General features: G+C 42.9%; 1 protein-coding gene across 1 annotated transcript in view; it reads left to right on the top strand.

The window, feature by feature from the left end:
- Positions 1–739: 739 nt before the first annotated feature.
- Positions 740–23728, top strand: part of LOC116853900 (protein artichoke-like) — a 202093-nt gene continuing 179104 nt past the window's right edge. Inside the window, exon 1 of the mRNA XM_032835230.1 lies at positions 740–1519. The gene's annotated coding sequence lies outside the window, so the exon portion shown is untranslated. The remainder of the gene's footprint in view (positions 1520–23728) is intronic.

Genomic DNA, 23728 nt, shown 5'->3' with positions numbered 1-23728 from the left:
AAACTCTCCAGCACTCTTACTGTGAAAAGAGAATCGGGAAGCAACTTTCCGTAACTGTTTAATTCAATTTTCATCTCGGAAGAACGCGCGAGCTGCAGGTCAGACTTTTCGATGAATCGATACGGGGGTTGTATGAACAAAAGCCGTGGCAAGTCCGGCATAGAGCATGTAAGTAGCTCGATGCTCGATGTAAATCTCTCGCGTCGTAAATCCTGCGTTTTAGCGCTTATCAGTTGTGTCGTATTGTAGTAGGAACGTTTGCACGGCTAAAAGATCCGGCGCGAATCCTCGCGATAACGTAAATATTTGCTAAATCTTCAAAACCAAATTTATTTGCGCGTTGTCGCATCGTATTGTTTTTCTCGCGTTGTCACGAGAATTATTCAAAATAGCCGTATTTTCAGTTCGCAAACGCGATCAAGAGAGAAAGATGTGATTAAAAATTTGTTCCATGATCCGGTTGTTCCCGGTTCAGTTATCTGGTTTGTATCGTAGGTTACTAGGTCCTAATTATTAATAAAGTTCTGATTATCACGATGTGTTAGATAATTCATCAGGATTGAATATCATCTATAAACTAGATAATTGATTGGTATCAGCCTGATAAAGTTTATGGAATAGATTTCTAATCGGGAAGGATCAATTCTACACTGAAAACACTATTCTCATATTTGGAACTAAAATATTTGATATGTACGATTTGACATTACCATATTTTTACTTGTGTTAATGTTGCATGTATTATTGAGAAAATAAGATATATAAATGTACCAAACTGTTTGGTTACAATTATCAAACATTTGGTAATTGGCAAATGAGTTGATCCCATTTTAACCGAATTTTGACTCAGTTTTGACAAAATTTTCGTTCCAATAACAAAATCCTTTTTTATTGTGTTATAACATTAGATTTTTTCAATTCAGAATTTCACCGGAGATCATAGATTCGAAAATTATGGTAAATAGCGAACCAAAACGAGTAACCAATTTCCGTCCAACACAGGTCATCGCACCCAAAATCTCCGCTTCCGTCGACGTCGGTGTGTGACCCAGCGGCGTGCTTTCGAATGCGCAAAGCAATTGCGCGTCGTAAGCTCGAGTCGCGTGGTCGAGAGCCTTGAGAGTTAGTCGCCGCTACGGCAACGTAACGCGAGTCGCTCGCGATATTACATTACCCGGCCGTGTGTCTTCCGTGAATCTCGAATGCGGAACGTTTCGACGCCACCACTGATATACGTGCGCGGGAATTACTACGAACGCGACGAGCATGAGTCGCCGATAAGTCAAAGAGGACACACTGTAACCCGATATAACAACGTGCGCTCCTAATAACAGCCGCTCTCTCGCGCGTCTCCGTAGCCGTAATTATTATCTCACGTTCTTATTACACGTTGGTTCTATGGATACTCTCGAACGAGCGACAAGCGCCTAAGAAGTGGGAACAATTCGGAAACCCGGCGGGATTGAGGACGATACCGGGAGTAGAGTAGCGCATCGATACACACGAACCGGAGAACCAGGTGAGTGCTGTACTCACGTCGCGACCCTGCGATAACAGGGATCCTCTTGAGCCGCGCGCGACGCGTGCCAGCCAGCACTTATTTGTCAAGCTCGCGTTTATCCTATCAACTTTTATGGAAGCTTAACGAGAGTGTACAGGACGCGGCGGTCGGCCGCTCGGCCGTACATATCGATCAGTCACCTGTCACCCGTAGAATTCAATTAATATTCACGAGAGGCGACCGGCACGTCACAGGTGCCATTCAACAACCGACGAAACGATACGTTACAGATTGAAATGAAAAATACCACGGGAAAACGACAAGACGCGCGAGAGGGAGGGAGGAATGGTGAGAGAGAGAGAGAGAAAAATATAGGGGGAGGGGAAGAAAGAGAGAGAGAGAACTGGTCGCTTCACTACATGCGAAGCAGCCCAATTTGTCGTCACAAAAGAAGCGACTAACGAGGGCTGAGTCGGATAGAATCGCATTGAGACGCATTTCTTCCCTGGGATGTAAAAAGAAAGCCCTCACAGCAACTCGCATCCTTGTTCCTCTTGTTACACCTGTCCCCGCAGTTTCCACCTGTCCTCTCCTAACCTCCCTCTCTTCTTTCTCTCTTTCTATCTCACGCGCGCTCCGGTGCGAAGCTGGCCAGCTTTTATCACGAAAACACGCCTCAATTTCAACCGACCGTCTTGAAATTCTTTATTAGGACAAAACAGTCGGAGAAGAAGAGAAGTTTTACTGTGAGAATTCAGCCTTAACGGCACACAGTCGGACGCTGAGCGCCGCGTCACAGGCTAGAACAGAGAACTTCCGAAATTTGGCGAACGCAAAACCGGCAAAATCGTTCCGATGTATCTTCGATATCGCGGCGATGCTCTCCGTAACCGTTCCGACGACAAAGTCCCCGTAATACCGCGCGAATCGCGTTTCCGTATAACGATCCCCCGAGCATTCGGCGCGATGAACGGAAACGAACGAACGAACGAACGAGGATGAGAGAGAGGGAGGTCAGGGATGGATCTGCATGGCGCGTTGTACGTCGTCCATTGACTGCCGGCTGGAATATTCCATTCCGGCTTCAATTTGCGAAAGTTCGGACTCGGCAAGTTGGTCGGGGATAACTTGCGATTTCAAAGGCGGCATTTGTGTTAACACAGCTCTCGAGGGTGATGGTGGCTGTGGCGTCAGCGTCGGCGGCGACGGCACCGCGCAACGACACCACCGCCGCTACCTGTATAAATTGCTTTTCATCTTGCGACAATGTAGACTGTGGACATTTAATTTTGAAAACAAATAGCCAGGAAACTTTTCCCCACGCTCGCGGAATTATGCGCGGCCTTTATGCCTTTATTTTGCGCTTTCCACCGGTCAATTAAGCGGGGGTGTCGCGTCGCGACTTTCCGTTGGTATTGTCGTGCGAGCACGCAACTTTTGGGACACGAGCAAAATTCGCGGTGTCTCTCTATAATCGTTTCTCCTTCTCTTTCCATTTCTTCCTCTTTTTCTCTCTCTGGAGAGCGCGCTAACGCACTGAGATAGGCGAATGATCGTCGTTTGTCGACAGAGTGAATGAAAGTGATGGATCTCGCATGTTGCCACTATCTCTCTTCACGACACGTCGCGTCCATCTCTTCTATTCTTTCCCTTCTCTTTTTGTACGACGCAGGCTATCAAAGACGCGACGAGATTCTCAGAGTCTCGAGCGACGTAATACTCGGCTCCAAGAAAGCGACAAAAAATTTATTACGTCGCACGGTAATGAAATTCGATCTTGGGTAACTATGAAAATCACTTTAATTCTCATCTCAGCGGATCGGTACCAGGAGCAACTATGTCCACCGGTTAAATTGGTTCCGGTCCCGAATATAATGCGGTCCTGGAATTCGATATCTGAGGAATCGATTCCCCTGTTTAAAGACCAGTAGGAATGAAATATTAACCCGGAGGGGGTTCGGCTATTTGAAGATCGAAATTGTAATTCCGACGATTGAAACTTCTCTACCGCGGAGAGAGAAGAGGGCGGCGGAATCTGCGCGGCGCGGCACGGCACGGCGCGACGGAGAATAGAGGGCAAAGATCAAGACGCGGAAATTCCATTCCCCTCCCCGTTCGTCATGTGACGACTGTGAGTTTGCGTTCGAACTTAGGGTATTATGTAACGTCGGAGCTTTTTATGAATTCTCTAGTTAGAGAGTAAGTACTTCCTTCCACGCGACTAACTCGCTCGCCGCGAGAGAGGTCATGAACTCTTGATCGCCGCCTGTATTTGTGCCGAACAACTTGTCTTTCGCCGAGTGCCGCTTGTAGCCGCGAGAGAGCTTGTTATTGCGAGAGAGAGAGAGAGAGAGAGAGAGAGAGAGAGAGAGAGATACGAGCCGGTTCGCGCCGTCCTAAATATCGACTTGGCCTGTTTACGCGTAGAGATGCTAATTTACTCGCCCGGTAACAACAATCGAGCGCGATACGTCATGTCACAGAAATGCACGACGGAAAGGCCGGAATGACACGGCAAACGACTGAATTCAATGATCGCGAAACAGACCGATACTTTGTAGCCGACGCACGCGAGGGCTAATTGTCAACATTAACAACAGTTAAATTAATGACGGTGGCTGCGAAAATGTTTCACGATTAAAATTCCGCCGTGTACGAGCCGCTCCCTCCCGTCCCCTTTCCTCACCCCCTCCTCTCCCTCTAACCGCTAGCTGCGAGAGCGTTTACGCTCGGGCGCGTACAGGCCGTAGCCCGAAAATTCGCACAGGGATCGGCAAATATTCGACTTTTCATCTCGGAAACGCAAATTGCTACCCCGACATGCTGGACATTTCATTACCGAATTCCCCGCGCGATACGTGCGCCGCGTAATCCACCGTGTGCGGTTACACGGGACCTCACGTGGATAATTCGGTCGCGCGGCCCATCGAAAAAGAGACGAAGATGAATTGCAACGGGGGACTATCCGTTCCGATCGTCACGCCTCGTTTCTGGCTCGGCGTCGGCTACGGTTACGCGATCGCGATTTATACGCATCTGTTTTACGGTATTTTGTAACACGCGCCCCTTCACATAATACACCGGATACGGGGTAAACTACTTGCCGAACACTGCTGTTATAAGCGGATACGGTAAGATAACTTTCGAGCAACTCAAAACTCTGTTGCCCTTGAGTTACCTCTTCGCGAGAAAGCGGCTCTGATGGGAGCTTTATCCGGAAATTCTACATATTTGCCACATTTTCTCGTAATCGAAGAACATCCTAGTTTTGGAACATATTACGTGTAATCGCATTCAGTAGCGAATAATTGACACGAGATTTACATTGGAAAGAAAAGGAAACCAGCATTCGGAGGTAGAAAAACGCGACAATAGAGGGGAACGATCGGAAGGGACGCATAGTAAAGTCACTCACATTCAAAATTGACAGAAATTAATTTTATACATTTTTACGCATTTTTCTGACGATTAAAATTAATTCATCAATATTCTTTTTTTTTTAATTAAATCTTATCAGCAGGAAAATTAAATATATTTATGTCCGCACACATACAACTTGGACATAAGCCATGTTTTATATCATCATTTTATTTCAATATGAAGAAAGTACTTAAGCAAACTTGATAACTTTAGTTTTAGACAGACTAAATGGCTAATATATATCAGAAGTATGCACATGAATGTATTTTCTATTAATTATTGGTATATACGAGTTTCCAACGATCTCGATAGTTTACTTTATTGCCAGGTTTTAACAGTTCTCACTGTGCGGACAGTCGAGATCGAAGATCGTGAACTTAGCGCGAGAAATCGCTCTCTGGCTTCTATTAGTCTCCGAGTCCATACACCGACGTGTGCAGTATCCGTGGTCGTTTCTCACCTTCCTCGGAAAACACAGCGGCGTATCTAACACCATCTCGCTCGGTCTTCATCACGTTAGCGGGCTGCAGTATATTATATAGAAAGAGTCAGTGATTTGTAATATGAGCGCATCGAGCAATTTCCAAAGCCCCGCCAGCTATGGCGCGTCCGACTGAAACGCTCACAAAGGAATTGGCTCCGTGCAATTCAATCACGGTTAATCAAAAAAGTGATTGTTTGGAGAACAAATCTAAAAAAAGGAAAAAAAGTCATTAACTCTACAATGTGCATTGTTGCAAATTTCATTCGCGTTACCTTGATGTAGCTCTCTCTTTCGCGTATGGTTACGTCGAAATAGATAGATAGGTAAAAATTTTTTTTGTTTCAACCCGTCGCGACTCGGATCTATGGTATGCGATACTTTTTTCGTTCAAATAAAAATTTAGGATCCTTTAAACAGTTTTTATCTGACATTCCGTGTATCTACGGGAAACGCGCGTATGAAAGGGGACAATTTTCTGTTTTAATATCGCTCTATTCTACGAGCGCTGACGCAAAGCTAATCTAGAAATTTTAAGGACATTAGCGTGTCAATTAGTAAACACGAATTTTTCGTCGCGAGAACGTTTCATTGGATTTATACGAAATTCGAATTGGAAGTCGATATCCGATGAGAAATCCGATACGCGTAAACTCGCGAAAGCTTTTACGGATATGCCTTTATCCACAACAGTAGATTTCGTTGAAAGTGCTGTTTGATTTCGTTTAAGCTTAAGTGTCTTAAATAACTTCTAAAAAAGATTCCCCTCCAAAGTCGCTGTTGAAGAAATCTTCAGGTATCACATGCCACTGCGAAATTGTGCTATTAGCTGATCGTGAGATCCGATCGATCATTAAACGACCGACGCACAAGCCGTCATGTTAACGAAATTAATTAAACGTCAAAACGCGCGCATTTTCTCCGTTTTCTCCGTGAAAATTTCTCTCACAGCACAAATGAAAGCCACTTTGTAAGAATAACACACGGGAAGTATCCGGGATATATATTGAATTTGTTTCGGCCGCATCCATCACGAGAGAAGCAGGCGTTTAACTCCTGTAAGGAAAACATTTCATCACCGCTGGGTGTGCCACCATCGCGCCACCCTCGTATTTCTACAAAACATTTTCTTCCATATACAGCTTGACGGCTGCAGTAACAAGTTTTCTTTCCATCCCTCCGTCTCTCTCGCCCCTACGACGTCACAGGATGATTTTATTAAATCCCTCTCGGATATCGTTCGTGACATTCAGGTATAACGCAATCTTGCGCGTCGCGCAACGAGACAGGCAGTTCTTGTAAAGGCCACCGCAGACATTGATCAAACGCGTATCAAATTACAGAACGACGTTGCCTTCTGATCAAAGTCTGTTTCTTTCTTTTTTTGTTTCTTTTTTGTCTTTCTCTCTCGGTTTCGAGCGTCTCGCGGTGAAAAATTCCCGCGAATTTTTCACCGCGAGACGCCGCCGTCGCGATTAGATATCGGCGAGATGTCGGTGAATTTTGCGGGATGTTTACGCGCGTGATTTCTCCTTTTACGTATAACCCCTTTGATCTTCCTTACATGCTCCACTCTTAACCGTTCTTCTTCTCCCCCGGCCCACCCGGCGTATCTTTTTCTCGCCCTTGCGATTCGATTCGCCGGTCTCTCCTCAGGAATGCCGTATGAATCCTCCTCGAAAGAGCGAGGCAATCCCGAGCCACAAGAGCTCAACCACTCGCGAGCCCGTCTTATAGGCGTGCTCGCGCGAGCAGCGGCACGCCGGAATCCCGGTTGTACGCCGCCACATGAGAGCAGCGCGATAGTGCACCGCGGAAATGGGAAAACTTTTAAGGCGCCTCTGAACACAAAGTGCCGTTGCGCGCGCTACCTGCGGAAACCATGCAGGTAACGTTCCCGCGGTACCTCGGATACGCATCCGCGAACGCTGCGAATCTAACTGCGCTACATCCGGATAAAAAATAGCGCAAGGCATCGGTCGTGGACATACGCGTGAATCGCGTGATCGCATCGCGTCGGGCGATGCGTCTCCTGCAGCTCGCGTAATGAAACTTCGCAGGTCCGTCCATGAATTTTACGTGTAATATTTATGAATAACGGCAGGGCGGCGGTGTCAGAATTACAAAAATCCACATGTATTTATTATATCGCTTATGTGTTCATTACATGTATGATGATATAAAGATTACAAATAATGGGACATGGATATACTGCTAAGTGAAATTTATTATTCAACGACTAATTACGGCTCTTTGATGTACAGTCATAAAATAAATGAGAGTCAAATGTAGGTTAAAAATTGCGGAAATTAATTTTCAATGAAAATCTCTTATTGGTCCATTTATTTTATGAATTTTATTATATTAATAATTATTATAATAATGATGATTTTATTGTATATAATTAGAGCTGATATTGCGTATTAAAAATAGCAATTGCTGGAAACGCGTTTCCATACGATCACGTCGATACGATCGATTTCAACGTCGGATATGCGGGATAATCCGACGAAAACGCGAATCCCCATTCAATTCGCGGACAATTCGCGATGCACCGTGCCCCCTCCGTGTGGATTTAAACGACCGGTCGTTCTCTTTCTCAAATCCTTCGCGTCTCTCCACTTGGAAAGGCAATTTTTCGGCATGTCGGCTTACGCGCCGTAACTGCCGTTGCGGCGCGAGTTATGACGTTCGCGCGGACTCCGCGAATGCGCATCTAAAATATTTCACGGTTTAAGCAGATTCCCGAACCCTTTAACTTGTAACCGGCCCATTCGAGCACGACGTAAACTCTCATAAATTCGCGAACAACTCGGCCGCCACTCGAAACAAGTTTCGCTTCTCTCCCTCAGTTCGTTCCGCGACGCTCCTTTCCTCCCGTGGTCGGGAAGCAGGGGAGTGAGGACCATCAGACATCTCGATTCGGTTCTCTTATCGCGCTTAATATCGAAGGAGAGCAGCGGAGAAGTTTTCGCGAGGCACGTCGCTTCATTACTTTTCAGAGTAGCGCGAGTTTCTCGTCTTCTTGTGTTTACATAAAGACATTATTACGCGGCCGTTTCGCTGAGTGAAATAAAATCGCGAAAGTCCTCCTCGCTCGTCTCGGTTACGTTTCGCTTTGTACGACAGACGAGAATTAAAACTTGCTCTCTCGCGGCGAAAGCGAGAAAGCATCTCTCGCGCGAAACGGAGCCTTATAGAACTCTCCACGCGCGTCCGCCTTTTTGTTGCCCGATCTTATTCTTCCCCTTTGTGTGTCTCTGTGTGTGTGTGTGTGTGTGTATGCGTGGCTATAGGCGTGCGTTTCCCAGTTTGCTCTTTTCGCGACACCGAGACATCCATCTGTACAGGCGATTCCGATATAGCCCGCTGTAAAATATGATTTATCAGGTACTCGCGCGCGCGTGAACGAGCACGCCGAATTGAGTCCGCTTGTCCAGGCACCGCCACCCGCTGAAACAAAAGCATCGACATAAAATATTAAGACCGTCCGTTGAGATATTGGCCGTAAAATATTCAAATAATCGCCGGCTGCGAGCCGACGAGGATCAGCTCGAGTTTCACGACGAAGCTGTCCTCGCCGTTGATCGAGAATGACAGTAGACCGTAACAGTTATGGACAGATCATCGTCCGAATGCGACATATGATAATGCGACATATGATAATGTGTCACGGAAAACGACGTGTGTGAACGACGGTAATCCGTTATTTATAATATTTATCAAGAGCTCGCGCGATAGCTCCTTCGAATTATACGCATATGTTACTCGTGACGTTCTCATTACGCTTCCCATCATACAGCGAGTTCAAAGTCATCCCGAGAATAACGTCCACGCGCGAATAATTTCGTCGTGATATCTCTCGCGTTCATCCACAGAGAACGCAATTCGAGTCTAATTAGAGTTCCTCTAGTCAGAGTTAGGACGAAGTATGATGACTTCTGATTGGTCCTATTCGCTATTTTTAGGAATGGCGTGAGTGGAAGTGAGAGAGAAACTCTGGTGGAAATAAGAGAGAAGTTCTAAGACTAAGAGACGAAGCACGTTGCAGCTTCTCTCTCACTCACTTTTATTCTTTCTCCGTACAAATAACAGACGATCTCCCGAGTCTAACTCGAGGAACTCTAGGTCTGACGATTTTATAATGCCCCGACGAAGACATATGGCGCAATGGAGCCGTAAGAAATCAATGAATTTGAACTGTGCCGCGCATAAGTGTATCTTTCGTCACCTGCACGTTCGCCTACTATCCATTGTACGGTATTTCACATCTACTCAACGGCAAACTATCGGGTATTCGATTGAGGTCAATCAGCGGCGGCGCAGGCCGGATAACGGTTAGCTGTAGCAGTTTTCCAATTTTGCAAAGGAAGAAAAACGATGACGTTCCGAAAAACGTGAGCTTCCGATAGCCACGGTATAACTTTCGCTTCGCTCTCCGAGATTAGTGATTCCCAATATTTCCTCGTTCGCCGCCTGCAATTTGATATCATTTTCTCTTAAGATCGGAATGATGGCGAGCAGTTCTGCACGTATCGAAATGACGAACGATACCTTTTTATTTTGCTGCTCGGACTTCTCTGATTAATTGAATCAAACAACGCGAGTATTATTGCGAGTCAACCTGAGCTGAACGCAAGATATTAATTACTAGATTTTATATATATATATATATATATATATATATATATATATATATATATATATATATACAGGGTGTTTTTTTTAACTTGAGATTGCTAAAATCTCGAAAAATAAGCATTGTACGACAAAAATGTCCCAAATAAACCCTCAATAGTTTTAAGGGCGCAATTCAATCCCACAAAAATTATCCACCTCCCGCCCCCCTGGGGATGGGGCGGGAGGTAACTTTGAAATCTTAAATGGGAACCCCTACTTTTTATTACAGATTTGGATTCTACATCCAAAAACACGTAACTTTTGTCTGAACTTTTTTTTTCTATTTCTGATAGATGGTGCTGCATTTGGCGAAAATTGGGTAACCTTCGTTTTCTTCAAAGGGAATCCCCTATAATGACGCTACGTCGAAGAAAAGTAACTTTTGTCGGAAACATGTTTTTTCGAATTATCGTAAATATTACTTGGATATGTTAAGAATTTAACACTAAATTTAATGTTCCCGCTAAATTTAATGCTTATTTTTCGAGATATTTAGCAGTCTCAAGTTAAAAAAAACACCCTGTATATATATAAAATCTAGTAATTAATATCTTGCGTTCAGCTCAGGTTGACTCGCGATAGTACTCGCGTTGTTTGATTCAATTAATCAGAGAGGTCCGAGCAGCAATTATATTAAAATATTTATATATATATAAAAAAAAAAAATATATATATATATATATAATATTTAACAATGCGAATGCGCGCGCCAAGATTGCCCTGAATTCACATACACTTTTACACATTTCTCTCGTCAGATTGACTTTTTTTAATCACTAGAAAAATAATAATTATTAAAAAAATTCGGGGGTGAAATGGTTTTGACGCTAAAAAGTATATAAAAGTATATATAAGTGTTTAACATTGAGAAAAAAAGTTAGCATTTGTAAATATAAGAATTTCCATAGAATATGTGATATGTATATATCAATATAAATATGAATATGTAATATTCTATTCACATAGAATAATAATTACTATAAATTATTGCAAAAAAAGAAAATAATTTTTTATGAAAAATTATTTTTATAATACTATAATGTTAGTAATGATAATTTTATTACTTTGTGTGTATACCGCTGCTATTATTTTCGTGTTAGAACAATCAATATTGGGACGAAAAATAATTACCATTTTAATTAAATCAAATATATTTTTTCTCTCAGAAGACAATCTTGGTACGTACACGTACAGTGACAAGTATATGCAAAATTAAGCAACTAGCATCTTGCATTTAGCTTGACAAGATATTCGCATTATTTAATTCAATTTCCACAGTCCATTTGATAATACGACCAATTTAATAGATATAAATTACTTTGAGAACAAAGATTGTAAAAGAGTTCAATGAAAAATTTGATTTTTAAACGTGACTAAAGAATACTATATAATTCTAATCTGAGATTGGCGCACTTATGATAATTTTATCTTCATTCTCAAAGATATATCGGCACGCGTGTCGCCGGGGTAAAGTAGATTACCGTAATAAATCAGTTATTACAAAGTCGCAGGGAGCGCGAGTCTTAACTGCATTATAGCAAGTGAATCGTCCCGGAGAAATTTCCCAGATATCGGAGCGGCAGAGCGAATATCACGTAAGGTGAGAGAGAGATTCGGAATAATCAAATTCGCCGTCGCGAGATCGGGAGAATAAACGAGATAAATTTTGTCGTCGGGCAGGGGGGAAGCAGGGGGTCGCGTGGTTCTCTCTCGGTATGGTGTGTCCGAGAAGCTCTCGTCGCGATTCGATTCCAAGCCACACGCGCGTACACGCCGCTGGAAGGCGGAGACGCTAAAGCCTCGCGGGCCGGCGCGCAATTTAATACGGACGGCAAAATCCTCGAAATTATTCGCTTATATACGCAGCCCGCTAGAGAATGTAGAAACCCGAGCATCCCGAGTGCATCTTACGTGGTAGGGAATCTAAGGTGCATGAATATAAATAACGTAAAATGTGCCAGGCGCATAGCTCGAAAATAAAATTACACACGCGCGAGACGGCGGGCTCTGCCTCCTTTTTTCTCCCGCGGGTCCGCAAAATAATTACATACGTTGCGAAACAATTTCCCGGCGAGTGTGTGGAATACGCGCCGGCGTGTTATAGAGCACGCTTCGCCACAATATACCGCGACAATTGTAATAAGGCTACAGAGCCGGGAACGATTACACGGGCTATACGGGCGCGTAGGCGGATGAGGTGCGCTTCTAACGGGGATATACACGTGCAAGCGGAATTTCAACGAACGTAAGTGTGTAATGCACGCCATAAAGCGGTTACACATACCGTGGCACACACGGTAAATCGAGTTTAGGCGAATATATCGACATAAGTGTTACGATGTGACAAAGCGGTTCCTGTGGCAAGCGATTATTGCGAAGCTATTTACATCATTCTCGACACGCCATTACTTGCGCTACAAACTTCAATAATATCGGTATAATACCTAAGTGATGGTGTAGGTTTCATCCAACTTGCTAAACGGTTGCGGTACATTATCGACACGTAAAGTTGGCCGCCGCTATCTTTCACCTGACGTGTAAAGTAAGCTCAAAACCGAAACACTCTGAAATTCACACGCGAACGCAAAACTCGCGCGGGATGTGTTTCTCTCCCTTTTATTGCCGCTTACTTGGGAGACGGAGGCGTTCAAAGCGTTAATGACAATTCTATTAATAATATATTGACCTTTTTATTTATTAAGTCTCTCAAAAGTCGTCTCTACTTGAAAACTCTGGTTTAGATACTCTTAAAATTCCCTTTTCTTCTCGCATCGCAAGAGATGAAAAACAACAGTAATTATATAATGGATATGTGCAGGATCAATTATTTTTCTCCGTGCTGATGTGTCTTAATATTCTTTAGACGTGTCAGCTTGAAATAGAAGAAGATACATATCCTTAAAACTGGTAACAAGTAGTGAGAATAATAATTTTCGATAAAAATAATGGGATAGAGCATCGCGGAACTTATTCGGCTTGTCTCGCGCTGCTTGTTTCAAAGTTTCGGTGTATTGGCCCTGACATTGAGTCGGATGCGTGCTCCGAACAGAGTAGAGTTCGATATCATCTACCGTGGAGTGAAATATACCTAATTTGCATGTAAACGAGCAAGAGCCAGCAACTCTCGGCACTTACCAAGGCTGTTCCGCCACGTTAACTTAAGCGCGGCTACAATGAAATACGATCGAGAAAAGAAATTCGACCCGCAAGTTCGTTTCGCACAAGATGATTTGTGTCTTTATACATAACGTCACTTTGATCCATATATCTGCGCGTAACTTTTTCGAAAAATTTCCGTACTACACCAGTCGCTTTCGTCGACAATAAAGAATCGTCCCCTACGATGCACAACGTGGATAAAAACGAGGATTACCGCGTCATCCTTTTGCCTATAGAATCGTTTGACAGATCGGAATCGACTTTCTCCTGGCAACAAATATTTAATCCCGGATGTCGAAATGTCGTGAAGAGAAACGGCGGACCGGATTAAATCCTCGTTCGGAGCAGAATCCACTTCAGTCCGCGCGTCTCGGCAAATTTTTCATTTTTATGAGCAAATATCTGAGATCGCGCGTCTATGATAATGTCTGTCTAAGAGCCAAGTCGATCGCGCGCAACCGCAGTCCGTACGTATTACAACCTGATTGCATTTAAGACTTTCCAGGATGCGAAATTAGCAACGCTCTGTTACCCGTAATCATGAGAGTACTTGTAGTTAGCGCCAAATTCCTATTCAGAACAGTTAACATAGTTCCGACATCACATAGAACAGCGAGGCAAGCCGGAAATGCCAAGGAACCGGTGCGAGATCAATATCAAAATGGCGGTCTCTTATATCCGTTAGCCGGAAATGCGTCGTGTTGTATGTTGCGAGGCAACTCTCCGAGCAAACGTCCCGCAAATCCGGATTATTAGACACAAATTCCGCGGGAAACGTCGCGCGCAACTACCGGAAAAACTCCCGCCGATAAAACTCGGATACACTACCGGGTCATGACTATCGTCCTGTTACATTTCTTCGCTCGGCAGGTTCACGTACACTGCAAGGGATTTTATGTCAAATTCAACGCGTCCCACCAATTCATATTCTACAATACATATAATACATTCATATAATACATTCTAATTTTTCTGTTGATTCAACAAATATGTTGACGGACAAACACAATTGTACACTTTACATACAAAATAGGTCACCAAGAATGTACGTTATATGTAAATTGTGTTATTTTGACGCTTAAAAACACGATGAATATAAACTCCAACACAGAATAATGAAAATAACATAATAACAATATGCTAAATTAATGCACGAGTATGCTTAAAAGTTTACCCCGCAAAAATTCCTACACAGATTCCAACACAAATACAAAATGTTTTTTACCGTGTATTCGATTCAAACGACGAATGTCGACTTTACTAGCAGACATGTTCGTTTCAGAATGAGCTTGAAAAATTACCGAGTCCCTCTCTCATTTAGTAATCGCACGTCGTGGCACGATATCGTGCGATACAATATTTACACAAATCTCCCATGTCATTTCCTCCTGCCTGTCCTCCCGTTACTCGATATCGAGAAATTTCGTGCAGGGCGCGGCGGGTTTTGCACACGCGCACTTGCATGCCGATCGCCGATCAATCGGCGAGACGAGTCGGAGTCGCAGAAAGCGTCGTGAGAATATTATTGACGCGCCGCCGTTGCGATCTGTCAATTTGCGCCGAAAACATGCGAGTTTACCATGTCGCGTGGATTCGCGGGGACGTGTTCCCGCGGGAGATAAACAGGAGTTTGTGACAGTACCGTCATCGACAAGGGTTGCTTTACAAAGATGGATCGACTATGCTGACCTACAGTGATGATCGACGAGCCATTCGTTCTATCGCGCCCGTTCTTCCGTAGCTTCCGGTATACCTCCGACTCATTCTCACCTGAGTTTCCCCCCGAGGTAGGGCTGGAAAGAGCGGAAGGAGCGGGGCATCTTGAGAGACAGATATCGCAGAAAGAAGCGCGGTGTGACAGATGCGCGCCTTACGTAAAAGCTCGTATTTCCGCGCGATATATTTTCCGGCAAGTCGAATGTAAAGGGATGACAATCGGTTGCCGCGTATCGAACAAATCGATCGCGTCGTCGACAACTTATTGAGTCTTTGTCGAGATACTCAAGATAGCCACGACGTGACATTGTCCTTGCTTCGAGACAGCCGAAACGTGTCTAATAACAGCCGGGAAAATTTACTTGCGGATCTTATTGTAAGCACAGTTGACAGATAGCGCAAAACCGATACGAGAGTAATGTACGTTTATTTAAACATATGTGTTGAAAAATGGTGTTTAGAAATACTTCACTCCGGAAGACTCAAACACATCATGTGAAATCAAAATGGCGCATCGCGCCGCCTGCTTCTCGCGTTCTATGTACACTGAGAGAGAAAAAATGGTTGACCTTTTGATTGTTCTAACACGAAAATGGTAATAGTAGTAAATTTTCATGTATATAAAGATTATTATTATGGTAGTAGTAATAGTAACATGCATATAAAGATTATTATTGCTAATATTATAATAGAATTTAAGTAAAAAATTTTTCTTGAGATTTTTCTTTTAGATAAAATAAGGTAAAATGAGGATTCCGCGTCCGGTGCAACATTAATTTAACTTACTTTTGCATGCAAAAGCTATTTTAACATTATTACCGCAATGTTCTGACATCGGAAAATACGTTCCAGATTAATTGCTAATTAAGAAGTCCAACTTTTCCCTTTGAAACATACAACATATATATATAGGCACAATGATATTTTTAGTTATTACGATTATCCTCATCTTTATCCGCGTCATGTCCCGACGGTGTTGCATCGCACAAAAATATCTTTTAAAAGCGGCGTCGCAACCATCACTGCCGTTTGCTGTCCAGTCTCAGACAGCCCGAAGCCATTTATATAGCTGCTATTTCCAGGAGGGTAACATTTCATCTTTCGCGTTCCTTTATCGATTTGAACTTAATATCGACATTTAAGAGGCGTCTGCAAGAAGTCTATAGAGGTCAAAATATTTTCTAAATTGCTTGGCGGAAAGAGATATTGTCGATTGTACAGATAATGCTATAAAATTATTACAATGTTGTTAAAATTGGGACAACTCTGTCGCGCGTATAAATACTTTTCTTTTATCGTAATTAAATTAAGGTAAATTTTTTAACGATATACGATATTCCAAATATATGGCGGTTTCTTTAATCAGGAACGTCTCAGACAAACTAAAATATCTCACTTATATAATTGCTTCGGAGATCAGTCTCCGATTTAACTATTTAAAGTACAATCGATGTATTCTTCAATAAGATGCTATATTTCTAACTAGATTCAGTGAGAAATAGCACTGATCAGTATAGCAAGGATCAATAATATATCAATGAAAGCAAAAGCATATTCCATTATTGATGTGGAAGTATCTATTGGGAGAGATTTTACTGACTGCAATGAGATTTTGTGGATTGCAGATTTCTATTAAGTTAACAGAGTTTCCATTATTGATGCAGCTTGCGAACGCAGTGTCAATACACGCCGATAAAGGCCATTAATTCCATCACACAGAAAGCTGCATTTGGCACAATATATAATGAATTTATGTGCCATTATGTGCCAGATCTTGCAATAAACTCTTACGTCCACTGATTAAACTTCGTGCGAGATATAAGATGAAGTAGTAAAGCTGAAATGTTTTCACTGAAATGTTATTCATTGATTATCGATGAGATATTCCTTCGACTGATTCAGTCCAGGGTCATTCTTATTGATTCACCTCAAGAAAGTAAGTTTGACTCGCGGTGTTCTGGAGACACGTCACATAACAGATAAATGCGACGGCGTTAATGATGTAGGCAATTGTGGGGATCATGTCATTATTAAATAGAGCGCGGTTGTAAATAATAAATATCAAATTGGATTGATACTGCACAATGTGTACAGCTAGTCGTGGTCATAATTGCCATATTCTAGTTACACTTACGCCCCCGTTAATAACAATGCGTCGTAGTAATTTGCGATTGTAATGGCGCTTGAATTAGCGAAATGGGAAACTAATAGGCAATAAATAATGCAAATTGCGAGTATTTTGCGATAGGACTTGTAGAATTCGGCCACGCGAGAACGCATGCACATAATGAGCCGCGTGAACCGATGAGCGGTCATGGTGCACGAGGCACTTGATGGCGTGAACGCGATTGATATTATTAGCGGCGAAGTACATTTGCAGCTTTGAAATTGAATATTCCGCAGGACAATACCGAGATGAGCAACAAAGTAGCGATTGTTTCGCGAGATAATGCATAATGCGGGAGAGTCGCGCTTTAAATGCCGCGGCGGAGAAGAGTTAACGAATGGCGGCGCGGCGGCACAATGCGCGAAACTTTCTGCCCTATATTCAAAACCGTCACATTCGGATTCGCCCGAATGGCGACGTGCCGCGAAGTTTGCGTGGGGCTGCGCGAAGTTTCGCGGCCGCCACGCCGCTATCAATAAGAGCCGCGAGACACGGCTGAAATCTACGCTTTCGTGAACGGGACTCCGTGCAGAACGCGCTCAGCAGATTTATCTCGCGCGGATTCGAGTCGCGGCTTAAAAATCGACGCGATGCCCTCGGGAGAGGGAGAGGCGCACGGAATATAAAGTGTACCTTTAAGCGATGTCTCGCGACGCCTTACCTTTTCGCGCACTTCGACGCCGAGCGCGTTCGCTCGTCTGTCGGAGAAGGAGTCCTTGCAAAAATTGCCGTGCGTAGAGGCGATGGCGCGAGGGAAATGTAATTTCCCTCTTCACCGCTCGTTATACCGCGCATCAAGGATATCCGTTCCGGAGCTCGTTCTTCGATCGTATTTAATATTCATTGGCGGTGGATCCGAGAGCGTTTCTTTTCTTCGTCGTTTACTTAACAAAAATCGCGCACCTTCGCTCGCCTTCGATTCGCATCCCCGAGGGACAGGGGGTTGAGAAGGCGCACGCGAACGCTAGATTTACGTGAGAAAGTATGTAATATATAACGCGTCGAGACACACTACGGGCGCGTATATTGCTGCTCCGTCGTCGACTCCCGGTGCAATATAGGCACGCGCGTACATACGAGACCTCTCAAAAGTTGCATAATGTCACACATGCGAAAATGCTTCCGCGAGAAGATACGCATCAACAAGTCTGTAGAGCGTGCACTCTATCGGCCTGAAAGCAGGCGCCGACGGGAGTAACCCTCGACGACGACGACGACGAGTCAGACCCTCGCCCGAACTTTCGCAGGCACGTAGGACGTCGACATAGATGTCGTATCCCGCCGTCGTCGGCACCTTCCGTTCACCACCTCCTCCCTCTCCCCTCCGTCCCGCCGTCATCACGTCGTCGTGGATCTCGTTTCATAATTTTACAGCCCCGTCCTTTCTTCTTAGCGACAGTCTACGCGAACGGGTCGCGCGCGGCGAGAACGCCACAATTCCGACTGGCCGAATCCAATTTAGCGCGGGACAATACCTGAGATTACGTCTCTGCACAGAGCTCGCCGCTACCACCTCGGAGGCGTAAAAGCCCGCTGCGGCGCCTCGTAAAACGTCTTTGTACCGATCGCGCTTTCCAAACCAGCTGTGTCGCGCGTCTACAACTTTCCGACTAATTCGCCACGAAATTTCCTACTTGCTAAGTCTCTCCTCTTCTTCCTTCTCTCTCTCTCTCTCTCTCTCTCTCTCTCTCTCTCTGTGTGTGTATTACTCCTCTTCTATTTTTCGCGCTTGATCGCCCCGGTTCCAATTACGTCGCCGGAATATTTTCGATCATGCGCTCTGCGCGCAGTCTGCGTGTGCTCTGAGACGATAAGTACCTACTACGGACACTTTTACGATATTAATTTATGTCAACACCCTCGAGCCCGAAGCCGGGAAGCGTTTGCGCCTCGGCGCTCAGCAGCGTATACGCGATAATTCTCGCGCATTCTTAATTCAACGCATTGGCGATCAATATACAAGAAAGAGAGAGATTTCTGGCGTCCGATATCCGTGGCGACCCTTTGGTTCTTTAATGGACTTTTAATATGTCTACGCTGCAATAACACATCACTCGAGCAAGACGGAAGGAATGTCCGGATGACGTCGTGCCACGAATATCAAAGTCGTCTCGAGACATTCCTCGCGCCAAGGTCACACTAAATTCCACCGTCGGAAATTCCAATAGAAATACCAATGACACCCACGAAGTAATTCGCAGCCGGCGAAGAAGAGCGATTCTGCGGTACGTGCTCGGTCGTAAGGTCCGATGCTATCGGCCCGATACCGGCCATTCAGAAAGGGCGGCGGAGGCGGCCGCGGGTGGTTGGTCATTTGCGTGGTACGTTGCGCGGAGATTATTTACGGAGTGCAATTAACTGGTCTCCGATACCGCGCGATGAAGGTTTACAAGGTTCTCTGCCAAGCCGGGGAATGAATTATCGCCACTCTGCATTAAATACTCGAGACAGTCGATCTCTTCTTCTCTTTCTCTCGTTCTCAAAGATCCTTTTCGTATGATTCGATACACGCGCGTCAATTACACAAATTCTCATGCCGAGAAAATATAATCTCATCCGTCTTGATTCAAAAGAAGAAAAGTTAAAATAGAGAGAGTATTCTAGTAGATTTATATGCCGAGAAAAGAACATTTTAATATGAAAAGTGATAAATGAGAATTTAGTTATATAAAATTTAGGCATATAAAATTTATTTTGATGAAATAAGCTTTCAAGTTGATTTCTGTGAAATAAACTTTATCTCCCACAAATGAATTTTCAAATATTTTCTTCTTAATCTACTTCATTAGAAGAGGAGTACTCTTTCAGTAAAAAGTTTTCACTCAAAATATAGGATTACAGAAAATTGCAACTAGAGTCTTTTTTTAGGTGTTGTAATATTTTCCTCTTGGTTTTAGAAGAATACTCTCGAGGCCAATGTATAAAAGGATTTCACCAAGATGAGATTATACGTTTTTTAGCGTAGCTATTTCGCGTCTTTCACGCAAAGGGCAAGAGAGAGGGAGAGAGAGGGAGAGAGAGAGAGAGAGAAAGAGAGAGAGAGAGAGAGAGAGAGAGAGAGAGAGAGGAAGACGTGTCCAACACGAGCGTGTAAATCGTTGCGCGATTATTCGAGCTATATTTTTCGGAGCAGATTGAATTCCCTCGGCTCTCGCTCGTCCGACTCGCGAGGATTCTTTCCGCTGTTTTTCTGGGTAATACGTTTATGAGTGCGGTATGCGAAAAGGAGGACGCGGCTGCATACTAAACGATCTCGGGTGCATCACGAATAATGCCGCAAAAACGGGGTCTTCGCACTCCGCCGCTGACGGAGGAGAGAGCTCGACTACCCTTTTTTCGCATCGAGTCTGTTGCCTCCGCGCGCTTATAGGCACCACTTGGAGCACTTGGAGCGCGACTTATAAAAAATCGATGCCTCGCACTCGAGGTAAAACTTTGATGCTTTGCATTAGGCACGCTCACCAAGTTGGTGATCCGTAGTTATGTCACTCTAGATGTGACTAAAAAGTCACATTGTCGTTGGCGCATACACTGAAAGCAACAATGTTTACTATTTGTAACTGTACATTGCATAGAAAAATAATTACTGTAAAATTATGGTCAGAGAAGCCATTTTTTTTATTAAATGCTGCTATAATATTAGTGATAATGACCCTATATACATATTACTACTATTACTACTATTACTTACCATTTTTCGTGGCTGTTAAAACAGCCCAAAAATATGGTCGGAGCAAAACGTAATCATAATTTCAGTTAGATTGACCAATTTTTTCTCTCAGCGTAAAGAATACGCCGTAATATATCGCATATCTGTACGCGTATATATACTTTTTCTCATCTGAATTCAGTAACAAATTTTTTACACCTAATATCTTAAACTTAAGAGGAAGACAATTGAATGTTCATCAGAGAAACGTAAGCTTTCTCATCGAAAGTAGGACAGTCTCAGCTTTCAAATACAATTTACTCGTAAAAGCGTAAAAGAAAGGAACAAAAACAAAAAACAGAAAGTTTTACGGGTAACTCGATATCTCTAGTAAATAAATAAATTGGTCTTCTAATTAAAAATACGAGAGTGACGTAACTATTTTTAGTTAGAGCAACCATTTCTTTTTCACGGTGTAGAGAATGTACTGTAATATGTCGCGAGTCCATATAGGTTTTATATGTATACATACGTATGTACACCTGGAGTGTGTTGGAAAAACGAACGTTGCGATATAAACGGTCCCTCGATAACGCGGCGAATCTGGCTCTACGAGTAACCATTTAAGTTACACACGTAAACTCGATTTACAAAGATGCTGAGTTCAGCATTACGAGAATCTTGGGGCCGAGTGGAACGTGCTGTTAGAAAGGGCACAAAAAAGAAGCAGAACAAGATCTAGGAAACTATAGAAAGTTTTCCAATTAACTTATTCTGGAAGTATTCGGCTTGACACAACATAAAACCGTTGCACATCCGATGGATTTAATCGATATCTCGCGCTCCTTTTAAGTCTCCTCGGCGAGAGTGGTTGCGCGAGTATAAATGAGCAAAACCCGAGGATTCATGAACGGTATCTTAATGCAAACGCAGAATGTGCAACGTCAAAAAAGGAACGACGAAGTGCAATATTGAGTAAAAGAGTCACCGTAAAAAAATGGTCAGGATGTTTCGTTTAACTTTCAACGCTAATATCGGAGAACAAGCCTGCCACGTGTCTCGCGGTTGTTGTATACATACTGGAGTTTGAAAAACAAATTGCAAAGCTCCATGCGTATGAAAAGTAAATATGTAGCGGACATTTTTCAAACCGAAAGTGATACACGGCGCAACGTCGGCCTGGCTTACATTTTTCATGAAATTGAACTCGGCTGAGCACAGAGTAGACAGTGATGCGGTTAGTGTAAATTTCATAAAGTGCGTCCGACGAGTGCGCGATATTGTGAACTCCACGGTGACTTACATCCAATTTTCCTATCTCGACGGCAGCCTGTCTCATCATGCGACACGATTCGCTTTCAGTGCGGATCTCGAGCAAATTTCGTAAAATATATATCATCCCTCTTGAGCTATTCGTAATCGCACGTGAAATTGTTTTCATTAAATCGGTGCAAAGGATTTATGATGTTCTCTCGTCAGATAAAATCCAATAAAAAATTATCTATTTCTTAAAGGAAGTATCAAGAATTTTTATGAGAAAATTAAACAACATTATTTCGATACTTTCTCAGATCCAATATAAATTGCTTTACTTTATTCTTAACGTAAATCAGTAAGGATTTTCTTGAATTTCGGAATTCAATAGAACAAATCTTTTATACCTAACATCTTAAACTTTGGAGAAGAACAATTGAGTGTTCATTAAAGAAACAACAGCTTTCTCATCGAAAGTGAGACAGTCTCGAGTGCAATTTACTTCACGTAAAAGGAAGGAACAGAGACAAAAGATAGAAAGTATGAAGTTTTGCGAGTAATCTGATATCTCTAGGAAATATATACAAACTTTCTGTCGTCTGTCGTTGTATATTTATACATTACATCAAATTAAACAATAAAGTCTACCATTTTGCAAATGACTACATAGATTTTTAAATATTAATTAAAGAAGATTTGTGCATTATCGTGCACAATTATGTAACAATTTTAAAGATCTACGTGGTTATTTGCAAAATGATAAAGATCCTTTTTGTTCAATTTAATCTAATGTACAAACACACAACAGCACACATCGTCTCATTATAGCTTTTACCATATCGCGCGTGATCATTTACTTATCTTCTTTAATTAATATTTCGAGTTTTATTGTGAATATCGCAAAACGATATATATTTTATGTTTACCTCCATTCCATATTCCGATCAAATTGCAGAGGAGAGTCTGGGGCACTCTATACATAAACAGATTAGTCTCCTAATTGAAAATATGTGTAAAGTAATTATGACCGGTAATGAGTTAAATGCAATATATATCAATATAAATGCAATATATATGTTTTATGTATATATTTTTTTTTCTTAATGATAACCGCGATATTGAAAACGCATAACTAGGAAATATTACTTTGCGTAATTAAGAAATACTACTTTCTTCAAGTCACTGTACTAACATTTGGCGATCCTACTACTGCCTGCCTCATAGCAAAGGATGCTACTCCGTTTGCACGACGGCAATAAACGCGGTAATAAAGTGCGCAGAGAAAAAATGTCAGTTTTGAAAACTAGTTTCGAGTTTATTTAACCGATACGTAACGTAAAAATCTCGTACGATACGCGCGATTGTTACGCGCTTGGGATGCGCGTAGTAACAATATTTTAAGAGAAGAGGCAATCGCAAAATCAATTCCGGCCGCGATAATGGAATAAATAGAAAATAATACGGATTTCATTTTATACATCATTACTTTTAACGAGTTATTGGATACATACTGGTATATTCAGCGAGTGTCGCAAATATACACGAAATTCGCTTTACAAAATTCCGCCGGGCACGCATAAATCTGCAGTAATAACGACTGCATCTTCGAGCCGCGCGGTGAAATTAATTAATGAATTCTACCATGATAATAAATCGCGCGTTAGTAAAAGGACGCATTTGTACCTCCCCCCCCCCCCCCCC

This window comes from Odontomachus brunneus, unplaced genomic scaffold (assembly GCF_010583005.1).
Source record: "Odontomachus brunneus isolate Ranch 3 - 2012 unplaced genomic scaffold, Obru_v1 Obru_scaffold_007, whole genome shotgun sequence".
NCBI classification, from domain to species: Eukaryota; Metazoa; Arthropoda; class Insecta; order Hymenoptera; family Formicidae; genus Odontomachus; species Odontomachus brunneus.
Note: the sequence above shows the minus strand (reverse complement) of the source record. Positions and strands in the feature narration are given on the sequence as shown.